The sequence below is a fragment of the Carassius gibelio genome, chromosome A23 (genome assembly GCF_023724105.1).
Source record: "Carassius gibelio isolate Cgi1373 ecotype wild population from Czech Republic chromosome A23, carGib1.2-hapl.c, whole genome shotgun sequence".
Taxonomy (NCBI): Eukaryota; Metazoa; Chordata; class Actinopteri; order Cypriniformes; family Cyprinidae; genus Carassius; species Carassius gibelio.
Genome location: NC_068393.1, coordinates 21,034,926 through 21,051,972, shown reverse-complemented (window position 1 = coordinate 21,051,972; position 17,047 = coordinate 21,034,926).

The following is a 17,047-nucleotide window of genomic DNA, read 5'->3' as shown; positions in this document are numbered from 1 at the left end:
TAGAATGTATGTGATACTGCTACTACTGTTGAAAAACAATAAAAATAAAAATAAATAAAATAAATCACACAATTTTTAATTTTAATAGCAAATCCCCTTTATTTACCAAAAAATTTAATGTTTAAATTTCATTAATTAAAAGACAAATTAAATTTGGTTGAAACTTGTTTACTGTTTTTCATAATTATATTACTTGTAGAAAAACTTTAAACACATTTGTAAATAAGTATAAAGATTGGCATTGGTTTTATTTTTAGTTATAAAAAGTGCAGGTTTTTTTTTATTAGCATATTTTTGGTTTTTGCTTTGGTACCGAAATTGGTACCGAGAACCGTGGATTTTCACTGGTATCGGTACCGAATACTGAAATTTTGGTACCGTGACAACACTACAATACTGTGGATGGGAAGATGTGTGACTTTATGAAATTTTCTTTTTAAATACCATGCTAAAAATCAATCAATGGGATAAGTGATAATGGAATGGTCAAGTTCTAAACTGGAAGGCTGCATCACTCCTCAAGGCAGACCACAGAGACTGTACATTTAGAACAGACTCCACATGCACCCTTTTTCATTCATTACCATAACAACCAAAACAACAGATGGATAAAGCAGACGAGAGCGAAAGAAATCTCACTAAAACCTCACACAATGTCAAGTGGGTTGTCTTTGGAACTATAATTCACATCTTCATTAAAAAGCAAACCACTTCTAATGAAGGGGGAAATGGTCGATACAAAATACTGACAGTTTTTTACATAGCAGCTTATCACAAATTTTATTGAGCAGCGCTTAAAAAAAATCTATATTAATTAGAGATTAAATCCACAAATAACTTATACTAGACAATATCAGAATGACAAAAAGACAAGGTTCCAGTTGATTCTAGCTTATATTGATATGTTACATCCTGGGGGGTGTCTAGATGGTAACCCTTCTTCTAACAAAAGTCTTCGTGACATTCAAACACTGTGTTTATTTGAGTCCCCCAGCGACCCTACGCCTAACCCTTAATCCTGGTAGCTGAAAATGTGACTCTCAGGAGAATTTCTTGGAACAAAGTATACCATCTAGACCCGACCCATATTTTTTTGAATTGTGAATTATGGAAATGTCATGTGTACGTGTCACAGTATGTGTCACTTTAATTTTCTCTGTCCATTTTGCCTTCATCTTGAGATGGTTCAACATGGTTCTTGACTCTGAGAGCACATGGCAAATGCACGTTCCCATTGACGGGGGTCAGGGATGCCGTCACATTCACTGATGGAGTCCAGTGTTTCTTGTCTTTGTTTACATTTGTCTCTGTGGTGTCTGAGGTATCATTGTTTGAAATGTCCATGGATGGTTCCCCTTGACTCTTCTTTGACCAGCTGATTCTGGAGAGCCTGTTTTTTTCCTGATATAAATGTACCAGCTGTAGTTTGCCAGCTTCTTCCCTTTTTCCCTGTCCTTTTACCGAAGAGGTGGACTAACTATACCCAGTATTCATAAAGCAAGTGGAAAAGACTTTACATTGCCTAACAATTTTACAGTGCTTGCAGTGCATTTTTATATATTGATATCTTCATTCAAATTTTAATGGTGCTTGCAAGGCTTTCAGAAAAATCAAGCTTTGGTGCATAACTCAGGCATGCATTATACCTCAAACTGTGCAATGTATGTTAGTACATGTTAAGCTATCAAATGTACATTTTTTCATGCCCTGGTGGATGATTAAAAGTGATGAAAAACTCCCACAGACTTATATTATAAACAGAAAGGCCTGAAACAACATACAGAGAATAGGCTAGAATCTTTTGATTCAGGCCAGTAAGTAACCACCTAGCAACCATGCAGAATACCCTAGCAACAGACTAAAAGTACACCATAACAATGTTTTGCACAGGCAAAGACCAGTGTGAAATATACATAAGGTAAGATGCCATATTAAATTTTTCACAAATAAAAATATAGAATACACAGTCTTTTCAAGGGGTTGTAATGTTTTTAACTTGGCTGACTAATTTAATTTATTTTCACTATAGCTGCTTTGACATGGCAACATCACATTACGTGACATCTGCTAAGTTTTTATATGAATATCGAGATTAAATTGGCTCTGATAAAACCTAAACCTAATTCAAACCTAAAACTGTAACACTATTCTCTTACAAGCACTGGTATTTATTTCAGGAAATGCTAATGTAGTTGCTCATTAACATTTCTTCACATGCCAAACGAAGGTGCAATTCTTCACATGCCTCACATTGCAGTCGCATAACCAGGGTTCTTGAACTGATTAACTTGCCATATCTCCCAATGATTTATCTAAGTGATATAATTGAGCATTGCATTAAAATTATTTTACTGCTTTCACGAAAAAAGCATGTCATGATTAAAAAATACAATGCATTTCTTTATTTGTTCTGGATTAAGGCAGATGTGATGTAACCTGTGTTCTGTGTCTGTGAGTTAAGGAACATCTCAGATCCAGTCCTTTGTTTACAATATGTCACATCGACGACTGGCATGAGGTTTCTGTTGAGATGTACAGACTTGCTCAGTGTATTGGTATGAAAGGATCACTTTAAGGTCAACTGTCTTGATTTTTATTTAAAAAAAAAAAATACATTTGTGCATTGCATAAAATAACACCCTTTTAGGTAATTTTTCCTTTTTTTATTTTAATTAGGTAACAGCACTTAATTTAAGGTCTCCACTCGAATATAAATGAGCAATTTCCTGTGACAGTAATTACAGTAATTGTACTCTTTTGTGGGTGACAATATAACAATACCCTTTCTTTTCACATCAGGGGGTGTTCTATAATAACCATTAGATAATTTTGTCCAAAAAAGTAACTTTAGATGACCTCAAATCTCATCCAACTTGAAGGAAATTAAACTTTGACTCTGTGATAATACAAGATTGTGTCACTGTGTTGAATGTGTTTACTTTTGCAGTCAGAAAACTGAATCTGAATGTAAATGCATCTCACAAACAGAAAACAATAATAAAAGAACAACATCTAATCGAGAACATCAGGAACTTCATACTCACCGCATACATGCATTTGCTCACCACTGATGACGGATCAACATTTATTATTTCCGGACTTGCGAACTGATTGACTGGAGCCCAGCGACAGGCAGTTGGACAGATGAACATCTTTACAGGAATCCAAGAAGCCAATCCCCTCGAAACCAATAAAAACAAAAGGAAACTTTCAATTAGAATTAACAATATTCAATACAAATGATTAAATATAGTAAACTAAATCATAATCTCCACATTTGTCTCCAGTTAACAGTGACTTTGTTACTTTTTAATGAGTAATGAGTAAATTGTCAATTCTAATTCTTAATCTGGTGGCCAATAAATGTGTAATTTAAATTTGACTAAAGATGACGCTGAAAATTCTGCTTTGCATGAAAGGAATAAATTACAATTGAAAATATATTCAAATAGAAAACACTTTGAAAAAAAAAAAAAGTGTTATATCATTTCACGTTTTACTTAGCATAAAAGACTTCTTCCAAAAATATTGTAAAAAATCTTACCCGGCCTAAAAGTTTGAACAGTAGTGTAAAACAGAAAAAAGAAAGAGTTAAATTAACCGTTAAAGGCTTTGAACATAACCCTTGACCCTTAGCAGGAATAACATTACAGTTTTTCTCGACTGCTTAACTACTGTATAAGCAGGCTTTAAAACAAAAATCTTTTCAGAAAGCACACCCATTTTGCTGAACTATAATCACTATTCCCCTGCTTTAACACATGAGTCAGATTTGGTGAACTCTTACTGCAAAACTCTACACACAAATCCCTACATTTCTCAGTGCTTACACCATGTGGTCATTTAGAAAGCACTAGCATTCAATATTGTTCACTCAAGTCAGCATAGCTTGAGCTCAATTAGCACACAGATGCCCACGTGGAAACACTAAGAGTCAAAATGTATCAAACATCAGTCAGAAACTTTAATAGATAGATAAAAGAGCCCCAGTCAGTTCATTCAGTTTTGGAACAATGGATCCACAGAGATGTGATTGAAAATGTCGAGGACACCAGAGAGGAGGAAGAGGAGGAAGAGGATGAGCAAGAGCAGTAAGGAGTGGAGTAAGAGGTGAAGGAAGAGGATGAGGGGCAAAGAGACGAGTCACTAGTTGACCATGTCCTTGTCCATGGTATGACTATGAGTGAGGCTGGGCAATGAGTTCAGCCAAACTTAAGTTGCTTCACTTTCGCCTAGATCATAGAAACATTCAGGTAGGGGTACTCTACTGTAACTTTTGAGAGCTGTATTCTGTTACAACACATGCATCAAATTGCCTTAAATACAGATACTTTTGTGAAATCAGTACTTCTATTAGTGTAGGACACAGAGACTATGGGATGGAAGAAGACTGACTAGACATCACAGTTGATGTGTGATGGGTGGATCGGTCATGCAAGAGGATTTTACCCTCGCTGCCTGGCTAGGGCCAGTATAGCCTGTGATGTCTGTCCCAGACCAAAGGTGTGATGCTGGGGCAGAGTATTTTTTGTTGTTGTTTGGTTTATTGTACTGTGCAGTACATTAAGGAATAGAAAATGTGGAAATGTATACACGTGTGTTCATCATGTGAAATGTTCCTTGAGTGGGAGAACCACAAGCAACGACTTATTACTGGTTTTGTTTTTAGTTTTTGTAGTACTGTTTTGAATTTACTGTATCTCACCAGTGTGTAAGACTTTGTTGTAGTGTGTGTGTGTTTTCGAGGGCTTGTGTGTGATGTCTGAGGGCATAGTTTGGATTTTCAGCAAGAGTGAATGGTTTTGAGTGTAGAACTTCATTTTGACCTGAAAAGAGGATATTTGGGTAATTGGGTGAGATGTTGTGGATTTGTGTTTACTGTTTTAAGAATATGAAGCATAGTTTCAAGAAATGTGTTTAAGTAATCGAGAAAAACTGTAATAGTGTCTTACTTGTAATATCCATTACCGATCTTCCCAGACACTGCCCTTGACAGTCGCTGCCATGCTTTCTCCAATCCGTCCACAGGGGCCCTCAGCAACACCACACCTTCACGACCTGCCCGATAATAAGAGACAAAAGTCCTTCAATCGGCTCTGTGCCATCAGATTCTCATTTGCAGCCTCACACCTCTCAGATTCCATCTTTCATTACGATGACAAAGAGAACACGACTCAATCTGGCGTGCAGGAAATTTGGCCTTGTCCAGCTCTCTCATGTGGACACTTCTTGAGGTCTTAAAGACAAAAGGATGTTCTCTCATTATCAGCGACTCGTTAATATGAATAAAAAGTGTCCCTTGATCATTCGCGAGCTCTTCTAGACAGAAGTAGATGAGACGAGCTACAAGGCTAAAGCCATTTAGATTGACAGGCCGCTTTCCCTGCAGATTATTATACTCAGTGGAAAGGAATATTCTGGGTTAATATTACATGGATGATTAACTCCAACTGTATCATGTTTAATATAAGGCCTAACTACACTCTACTAAACGTCCACTTTTTTAACAAATAAGAGGCTTGAAACTGCAAACGTGTGATGAACCTTTACTGGACTGAAGCAACTTTGGTTTACTTAATTATCTATTCTTCGTTTTTCTGAATAATCATGTTGGTGTAACACATGAACATTTATTTGTCCATTTCTCAGTGCATTATATGTTTTGAAACTACGTTGCTTTGAAAATTAAACATTTAAATACTATCATACCAAGACCTTTTATTGAAAGATACATATAGTAAAAATTGATATTCATATGCATTTTATGTAATTAGTCTGTAATGAAAATAGGAATTTCATTTGACATTTTGGCCATATAAATATCATCAACTGATTCAAATTGCATATTTTTGCTCAGTTTGGGCCAGAGGTCCTTCTCCTCAAGTATGATCCACAGATACTGTCTTTCGAGCTTGTATGTGACCTGTAACATTTTTCGGATGAGTCATTTCAAGCCGCATTGAACTGAAGTGGTCAAAGACTAAGGTAAATCTTGAAGAAGTCGATGTCTTGCATGACTGTGCTTGCCTCCCGAGCACCTGTGCGAGGTGTTTTCCCACCTCTGCTGATCGGCTCAGGCACACTCCCCAGGGGTTATCGATCACACTGACCACAGCCAGCAGAGACGCAAGCCAAGCAATGCATGGCAGTTTAAATCTTTCATGATGCTACAATTATTAAAGTGCATTTACAAGGAACTTTGCAAAAGGGTATAAAATAGGGACAGAACAATAAAGTAATATGTTGCTCAAGGGGACAAACAAAATACTATATGAGCTGTTTTATTTTCTATTGTAATCCTGTTATCAAAATACAGTTTAAGCCTGTCAATCAATATTCAATATCCAAATGTACATACATGCACATCTATTGATAGATAGCGTGGGAGAGGTTAAAAGTAACAGCCACTCAGCAAAACATGAGAAATTCCAGCACTGGATCATCATTCATTATAACACATGTGAATAAATTCATTAGCTCAAGCTCAACAATTAGAGACACGTACTCCGTATTCGACACATCTCTACTGAGACGACTGTCAAAAATGCCCCAATTTAGACTAGATTTAAGATAAAGGGCATAACTACGACTGCACAGTTCAACACTTACATAAGATAAAGCAAAAGAGACTTTTTATCCTCAAACTAGTTCTATCTTTTTATAGCTTAACAGTATTAGTATAGTAAAGCAGACATAGTGTGTATTTGAGCACTAACAAGCCCATCCCATAATGAGTCCAGAATAGAGCCCAGGTCCAATAAATAACGCCAATGCCATTTCAGACACCACTGCTCGCCACACGCTCCTATACTGGACCAGGGAGCCTGAAACAAACCGCCAATCTGAACCTTAATGTCAAGAATATTTCATGGGTACTTTGGGCTTATTACATTAAAGGAATATTTCACCCAAGAACATCTGCTGAATATGCACTCAAACCTCAGGCCGTCTAAAATGTAGATGAGTTTGCTGCAGATGAAGATGCTTGCCAGAACTCATCGGAAGAAATTGAAATTGAAAGCCAACCGCTTGTTCATTTTATGGCCTGAGTAAAATGAGTTAATTCATTTAGGTTTCCTCATACATAAAAACATACATTCCTCATATATAAAAAAAATGAACATAAACATAGAGAGGAAACAGAAACTTGATTTGCAAACAGAAATAAAGAGAGGCAAGGGCACAGATAAACTGCATTTGAAGAAACACCAAGCAACTCAATAACCTTGAGCTCAATTCACTCTGAATGACAGCTGATGATCTGCTCTGAAAGCAGGCTTTTATACAATTCTACTCAAACCAGCAAACGAATTGTAACTTCATCATCATTTTCGTTCAGCACAACTATCAGTCCTGTAATGCAGCCTAGTGATTCAACAAGAAGCATGCATGAAATTATATAAATCAGGAAGAAAAGAACATAGCAACACTGCATTAAAGTCTTGTAAATGCAATAAATAAATACTGCAATAAGCCATTCAAGGTTTACAGCAATTTTAGCATGAACACAAAAGTTCAATAAATAATTCATGTGATAATAACAATTCAATTCATATTAATAAACTTGAATTGAATTGATAATAACAGACTTGTTGTTATTATTGTTTTTTTTCGGTAGTGGTGACAAATTGATAATAACAGACTTGTTGTTATTATTGTTTTTTTTCGGTAGTGGTGTCAAAAATATTCAAATAATAACACTATTAATAATAAGTCACAAATAAAATATCTTACAGTATACTTTATGGTAGTTAAATTGTTTAAATATAAATTACAGACATATTTATTATAAATAAATTAACCAAATGCATTACAGTAACGAAAACATGTTTTTCAATGTCCTAAAAAAATGTACATCTTTAAAAACAAAGAAAAAAAAATGAAAGGCTTAATTTTCTTAAATTAATTTTTACAAATAAACAAACATAAGCTTTATGCATGTTCTATTGACTTTTCACTGACATTCACCTTGTTGAAGACTCTTCTCTGTTGAGAGATAGTCAATTTGATTCATAACATGCTCAATGCAGCTGATGAAAGCTCAGAGGTCTTGTTCATTGTCAACTGATTTCTATTAAAAACTAAAACTAAAATGAATGTGCTGAACTGAAAGGAAAAACCTTGACCTAGACTGCATATATACAAAACCCTCACAGCTGTGCACGGTCCAAAAAAAAAAAAAAAAAAAATACAGATATCAGCAAACAGATTCCGGTCTGTTCCTTATGTCAAAATTTTCACAGCACTTTCACTGATTTCACTTTGATACTGATTGTGCCCCTTTATTGACTTTTCTTTGTGAATCTGCAGATGGCTCTACGTGGGCTTTGTGGAAACAATCTCTTGGAAATGATCCGTCCTACAGCAAAACCAGTGTGTGTTTTAAATGCTGAGATCCCCCCAAAATCCCATAAAGGAGTTCTCCAGCTCCAGCTGCTTTTAGGTCACACGCAGCAGACAGCTGACATGCCCGATCACTCCAGCCCTGGCATCACAATGTCCTACATGAGAAAAATTTAAAAAATGATTACATGGAGAATGAGACTGGAGGCAGAATTACCAATCTCGCACAAAATTTGTAGTTCATACTTTATAAAAAAAATAATAAAATAAAATAAAAAAATCTTGCATAGAGAAATAAAGACTAAAGCATTTTGTCAATTTTTATAGCTCTTTATACAGTAGAGACCATTTCAAAGAAGCTTCACAGTATTAAGCAGGAAAGTAACAGAATCAATGACACACTTCAAATATGAGGCAAATCCACATTTTTATTTGTAATATACTATATATATATATATATATATATATATATATATATATATATATGTGTGTGTGTGTGTGTGTGTGTGTGTGTGTGTGTGTATATATATATATATATATATATATATATGTACACACACACACACACACACACACACACACACACACACACACACACACACACACACATATATATATATATATATATATATATATATATATACACACATATACAGTGGGGATCGAAAGTTTGGGCACCCTAGCTCTTAATGCATCTTGTTTCCTTCTGGAGCATCAGTGAATGTTTGAATCTTTTTAAATAGTTGTGTTTGAGTTCCTCAAATGTCCTCAGTGTGAAAAGATGCATCACAAAATCATACAGTCACTGCTGGAAAGGGTTCAAATATGTAAAGATGTTGGAAAACTGAAGAATCTGCAGGACCTTAAAGATTTTTCTGAAGAACGCTGCTCAGTTTAACTGTTCAGAACAAACAAGGGACTCATGCACAACCATCACAAAACAGAAAGACAGTCGAGGATCATCAGGTAACAGAACACAGTATTAAGAACCAAGGGTTCCCAAACTTTTGAGTGGGGTTATTTTAATAATTTCAGCATTTTTTTTGTCTTGTGGACTAAATGTTAATATCTTTTATGTACAATATCTTACTCAGGACAGTACTATATAAAAAATAACATGCATTTAGTATGATCTCTCTTATTTTTTGAAAATTACTCATATTTTCCCAGATTCTGCAAGGGGTGCCCAAACTTACAAATAATTATTGAACTGTCAAAAGATTTGTGAGTGACTTGGAGCACAGAAGATCTTGGTCAGATAAAGATTTATTAAGGAAAGTTTCTGTCAAACAAATGAATTGTACTGTAGTGCCAGCTGTAAAAAAAAGCCTTTGCTGAGCAGCAAACTGTGTTTCAGTCACTGCTAACCAAACCTCACAAACAGAAGCATGCACAGCTGGCATTACTATACAGTTCATTTGTTTGACAGAAACTTTCCTGTCCTCCTGGGCCTGTAACAATAAAATGACTTAATGCAAAATCAAAAAAAAATCAAAAAATGTACAAAGTTCCTGTGAAGAATGTTCAATATCAGATACACAGACTTTGCCACATCAAACCTAGTCATCCACATTTCCATTGCATGCTTATTACAGGGGACAAAGTAGAAAAAGCTTCTGACATTGTTCAAACAAAATAACATTCTACTTTGCATAAACACGCGACACTTTATGACACTACAAACATGATGCGAAATATGCTTTAATTACACTGCATATGTAGTACTAATTGGTCTCGAGATCATATAAAGTCCCTGAAAATACATTGAAAATGCATTGCTAAAGATGCGATGTGTTATTATGCAAGAAAAAATGTCCCTTGTTTAACCAAAACTTAAAGGGTTAGTTCACCCGAATGAAAATTCATCCATCTACTCACCCTCGAAGCATTCTAGGCGTATCAGACTTTCTTCTTTCAGAATAATCCAATTGTAGCTATATTAAATATTGTTCTTGCTCTTCCAAGCCTATCAATTTAGGTAAGTGGTGTTTGTTCAGAAGACATTAAATAAAGTGCGTGCATCTGTAAAAAAATGTCCCTCACATGGCTCCAGGCGGGTAAATAAAGGCCCCCTGTAGCGAATCCATGCGTTTTTCGAAGATAAATATCCAGATTTCAAACGTAATAAATAAACTTTTGTTCTCACCTCTTCTGACTGTTGGAAACCGGAAGACGTGATCGTGGTTTTAGTATTATGGGATGTTGTAAGGAAGATTTTTGTTATTAATTATTCGTTTTGTGCCTCATAAATTTCATCAGTTTTTCTCTTAGTTGTGTAGGGGGAAAAAAAGAGACTGAATATAAATACCGTATACAATGAATAAACACATAAACACGTAAACGATGAATAAACACATAAACATTTAAACATCATGCGTACACCAAACTAATAATTATTGTTTGTGACCTTGTGTTTGTGGTCCTCATTTCGTCCCACAAAGTGCATTAGACTCGTAAGCATCGCGGCTATTAAATTAATGGTTAAAACAAACATACAAAAAAAAAAAAAAAAAAACATACAGTCTATTGTGTCAGTGTGGGAATTAGTATACAAATAATAAACCTGTGTATTTATTTCGGAGTCTTTACTCACCTTGCGCAGCGGTTGTTTCTGACTCTCTTCTTGATGAATGGAGCTTGGAGCCGTTACTTCTTTGTATTTGAAATCGCTCTTCCACGCACGCGCGCGTGAGCAAACAGTAGGAGCGCGAGGACGCGTCCAAACCTCATGCATTTTCTTCTTGACAACAGCTGAAAAATTATTTCTGAATAATTTAAACTTATTTTATTAGGCAAATAAAAAAAAAACTCTAAATATTACTATTGTACCGATTGTTATAATTAGAATATTTTTTTTTTTATTAAAGTAGCTAATGCGTAATGAGTCATATTTAGTTCAATCATATTTTTAATGTTTGCTTTAAAGTTTCAAGGTAAACTATCCACCTTCAAATGATTTAACATTTAGCCTATTTCAATAAAACTATTTTATTTATTTATTTATTTATGTTTTGACAGAAACAAGTGTGAAGATTTTTACATTTAGTTTTTTTTCACATGGAAAGTGCCACAAAAGTCATTGTTCCATCACATTCCTCAAAAGTAATTATTAATAATAATAATAATCAGTCAAATTTCATTTTTGTCACATGAATCTCTTGGTTCTTCCAGATGCTGGCTTTTACAAGTGAGATCTTCCAGGAACCACTTTAATGTTAACAGAGCTTACAGTAACCCTTTTTTAAAATGTGAGTTCCTCCAGGAACCTTCAGAGCACTTTGAGGTCTCAGTGTAATGAAAGGGTGACTCCAGAACCTCAGAACTGGGAACAAAGTGCTTCGAGGATCCCATGAGTTCCTGCACGAACTGCAAAGACTCTAATGGTTCCTCCAGGAACCATATTATGAGAAAAAGAGCTTTGAGGCACTTAAAATACATTTTAAGGTTCCTGGAGTACTCAAAAAGGATACCTGAGGCACCTTTAGTTTTTACAGTGTACATAAACATATGCCCTATAAAAAACGAATTGCCTTTTTTTTGCCCAGCAGAGGGCATTACAGATCCATATAAAGCTGCCACTAAACAAACGCTATGTTGGATGCAGAGCTTAAACAATCACAGGTACACAGATTTTATTGTTTGTATTTATAAATGTAATAAATGTGCTAAGCTTTACAAAAACAAAAAATGTTTTTGTGACACACACATCACCTACATACATACATATATGCACTAAACAATAAATAAGTAAATAAATATATAGTAATGGTAAATAGTATTTGAACACTTATGTTAACTATGTGTGTGTGTGTGTGTGTGTGTGTATGTGTAATCCCAGAAAGTATTTCTAATTAAACTGTATATTATAGTTGGTAATTGGCCATATATATATTTTTTTTTTTAATTAAACATGATTGACTATAGCAATTTGTCTGAGTTACATAATTTGCATTGCCTAATAACTCTCTTTTTGACAGCTGGTATTTTTTTTTTTATTCTGATTCTTATTGTGTGCCTTATTATCTCAATCGCTCCTGTTTTTATATAAGGTCTATGAGCTGCTGAATCTTGTTGCTCTTTCCAGTAAAAGCCCATACTTGGGAAGATCCAGGAGAATGGTTTGTGAAATGCATGATTACATAATTTTCTAAAACCAAAAAAAGCATATCTAATGTTTGAGCAACAATCTCCTTAGAGCAATAACTAAATCTGAATGCGTCTTCACAGCTTTACAAGTCTGTACACACCATCATGGACATGTCTATTCATAGTCTTTTCACAAGAATTAACTGGAAAATATGAAACTGATATTCAAAACAAGATGTGTGTGCATTTGCACATATCTCCTGTCACATCTGTATTTTCTCTCCTGTCTACTTTTCTTTCTGTGCCTGGTAGCATCTCTTTACAGAGGTGACGAGGTCAAGACTTTAAGAAAGGAGAACAGAAAGGAAGAACTAGCTACTGACGTTACTCAATACAAACCCGTCTCCTTCCTTCATGTAAATAGATGTCAGTGAAGAATCTCACATTTTAGTTTGAGATCAAAACATCCTGTTCATACACCAGTGTGAGTTACAGATGTCTTTATTTGTGCTTCCTCTCCATTTCCACTTGAGAGACTCACACGCAACCTGAGAGATACAGAGCACATGCAGAAACAACATCAGCCTTAACAGATCAGGAGCAAATCTCTTTTCTTTTTTTTCTTTTTCAGTTTCAGTTTGGTGGTGCAACGCCCAAAACTCATAACCCATAGAAACAGAAAATCCAAACAGAGATTGACAAAGATCTCTAAATTAAAAACATTTGCAGCATACACAACAGAGATAATCGATTGAATAAATTACAATAAAAACAATAATAATATATATTTATTAAATATATACTATAACTATTTAATAATAATAATAATATTAATAATAAATTATATTTATAATCAATATTTTATTATTTGTAATTCTTGTTTTATGTGCAACAAAAAATAAAAAATATTTAGATAAATAAAAACTATTTTTGTATAAATTATATATATATATATATATATATATATATATATATATATATATATATATATATATATATATATATATATATATATATATATAAAAGATGTTTTATGTAAAATAAATAAATAAATAAAATATTCATAGTAAATAATATTTTAACACTTTCAGGTTTTGTGTCAAATCTTATAGAAAAACACTGTAAATATATATAAAGCTGTACTGTTTTGTGATGTTGAACTGAACAATAAATAAATAAGCAAATAAATAAATACAAATATAGTAGAACAATAAATAATATTTGAGGAAACATAACAATAAATACATCTCTAAAAAAGTTATTAAATAAATAACACAATTGTAATAGTAAATATTATTCAAACACTTTCTGTTTTCATCTCATGGAAAACTATAACTATATAAAGCTGTATTGTTTGATTGTTTTATGATATTCAAGTAAATAAGCAATAATAAATAAATAGCAATAGTAAATAGTATTTGAACACTGTAGTTTCAGTTCAAATCTTATGGAAATACTGCAGAAATATATAAAGCTGTATTGTTTTGTGATGTATAAACTGAGTAATAGCTAACTAACTAAATAATAAACTAGTAATAGCAAATAGTGCTGGAACACTGAATCTGTAGTCTTATCTTTCTGGCTCACTTCGGCATTGTTAGTTTGTTTAGCTGAGCTTATCTTAGTTAAGTGAGATCTTTTCTTTTCTCAGATTTTCTAATGTAACTGTTTAGACAGACAGACTGAGGATTGGGGTCCGTGACACCTACTCCATCTCAATCCCATCAGCCTGACGAGATGCCAACGACACGCTCGCTCGCGCTTGCATTCAACCAAGAGAACAGACAAGCAAATGTGAACAGAAGTAAGGTGCTAAAGCTGTTAGTTCAGAGCTAAAAGTGCATTGGGTTTACCGTCATCTCCCTGTCATCAAGAGCTCCTCACATCTATTGAGATATAACAGACACACACACACATAAAGATCTGTCCTAGCAACCATTGTTCTACTATAGGTGTGTGTTTTCAACACATCCACAGCCAAATCTGTCGAGACAGGCCCTCGCAGCAAAGGGGGGATCTTGGGGAATTTAGGGCCCAGACAAAGGCAATATGAACTAAATACACACTCTTGACATCTGCACAGTCAGACAAGGTAAACACACTAAAAAGATCATTTGTGGCACACAAACATGCTCTCAAAATAGCTACCGGTCTTATACCAAACACCAAAGCTACATATATCAAGCCGTAAGGCCGGTTTGGCTTCCTTGCCAATTCAATTGTAGAAAGACGATACCGAGTGAGGCTTTTGTGTGATGGTGTATTCGCGTGTTTCTATGGAAAAAGGCATCTGGACAGTCTTTTGGGAATGATAGGGGTGGGGAGTGGAAGAATAGGTCATGATACATCTAAGGAGAAATATAAAAGGAAACCGCAGCTGTATAAGACTCTGGCCAAGATGGGGGAAAGGCTAAATTGCATTGAAAGTTAAAAATGGGTTTCCCATCATAAATGAGACATCTTAAGTGTTCTTCTAGACAGATCAGTGAGATTAAATGGAGACAGCTAAAATGTTGAAGAAATTGTCTCAACAATGTTTCAAACTGTGCTATCAACATTAGTTCTATAGATTTTACAATTTGTTTTCTTGTCAGATTAATAGTGTTTCAATGAAAATATATTTAATTTTCCGCTTTCAAATCCTACAAATTTGGTCCAATTTACATCTATTTTAAGTGCCTCAGCTTAATTTAGCTTTTTATGTGATTACGGTTTTATTCAGTTTTAAAACATGCACATCATTTTTGTTATATGCAAAGTAACACACATGCATATTTATGCATATAATAAAAAAACACACATGAACCAATATAAAATACAAATAAATAAATACATGCATGCATACTGTACATACATAAAATGAGTTAGTTTGACACTCACTGATGGGCAGTACTAAATGAAAATATATATGAAAATATATAAATAAATATGAAATTTAGGCAAAATAAGAAAATTTTACACATCTTCATTCTATTCAAAAATGTTCCACCCATTACACTCTTAGGGCATAATTTTCCATTCTGGAGCATCAGTGATCTTAGATCTTAACATTTCTATAATTTATATGATATACTGTATATATTTATTTCTCTTTATTTTCAAATTTTGTTAAATCTTTTTTTTTTTTTTTTTTGCATTTTAACCTTAAATGGTATTGAACAAAATAATATTGTTAAAAAAAAATAAGTATACCAGAAACAGATTTTAGTTAATGCCATTTGACTCAAAGCTATATAATTCCACTGGCTGCATTGTGAGCATTTAAAAACACCGCTCTGGATCAACACCCTCTTTCAAGAACCTCTACTGCTGCTTCTTCTCATGGGAAAATAAGCTGTCACCCATTGACATTAAGTCAGAAAGTCCGCCCAGTGCCCTTTATCCAGACTTACTCACATGACCTATGACTAAATCTGAGCTGAATGAAAAAGATTACTGGAGCTTTACTAGTTTAACCCCACACATTATGTTGTTTCCATTCAAAACGTTCAGTTCTAGCACAAACACACTCTTAATAAAGGATCCTTTAGTGGACAACAGAAGAGGACTCAAGGGCCTCATTGTATTTGTCCAGAAATATAATAGTTTTTTGTTTTTTTTAGGAAATTCCTCTTCCAATGAGGAATTCTTTCCAAGCTTTCTGAAATGCTGTAAATGTATCATGGACCCTCGTTCACGGGTAGTAGCTGCACCAATGTTGTCGTAATTAGTGCTGGATGTGATGGACTGGCAGGGAGACAGTGTGGGAGCACAGCATGGAAAAGTTGTAAAGTGGGTGTTGGTGCTATAAAACTGGGAAACTCTGAATGCTGGAATTGTGATGAAACAGATGCTTTTTTCCTGACACCTATAGGGATGGAAAAAACTTTCCATTATGCATAATGCCCATGATGAGCAAATGATTGCTATAGATACAAAATATGTAAATTGTGGTGAATAAACACAGATTACAAGCCACTTACAGCTAAAGACGTACAGTATACCCACACATGGGCCCCATCTGGGAATCCATAAAATGTGCACAAACAAAAAACCTTGAGCATGGAAAGTCAGGTCATTCTGACACAAAGAGGGAAGTCAAAGTGACGCAGGTACTGAAGAGCCACTTTTAGAGTCAGGAAGGCCGATCTTTACAAATACGGGATGGGGAAACTCCTTAGCATTTTTGGTTTTAGCATGCAAGCTCATAATTTATGTCTTCTGTCTGGTCCTCATTAGGGAACGGGCCTCAAGGGCTCCTTGTACTCAGTGCTTCTGATCATGGTTGATGTGTTTATCAACCTGCTTTGCCTGCATTTCTGCACACAGATAACAGAAATCAGATTATGGCTTTGTTTATTCTCATGCTTGTGATAACCAGGCTGCTTTCAACTGGAAGACTTTGCCTAACAGCTGAGAGAACTACAGAGCGATTTTGTGCACAGAGCTAAATGGCAGTTTTTGATTCACTTTAAAAAAAAAATAGTATTTTCTACAATTACATGCTGAAAACTCTTTCTGAGGGCGTTTAAGAGCTGCTTACTCTTCCTGTAACAAGTTTAAACTAGTATGAATTCACTGGTGGTGCAGCCTGGCTTTTGCAAATCAATATCAATATAAAATAGTGCTTACCAAGTCT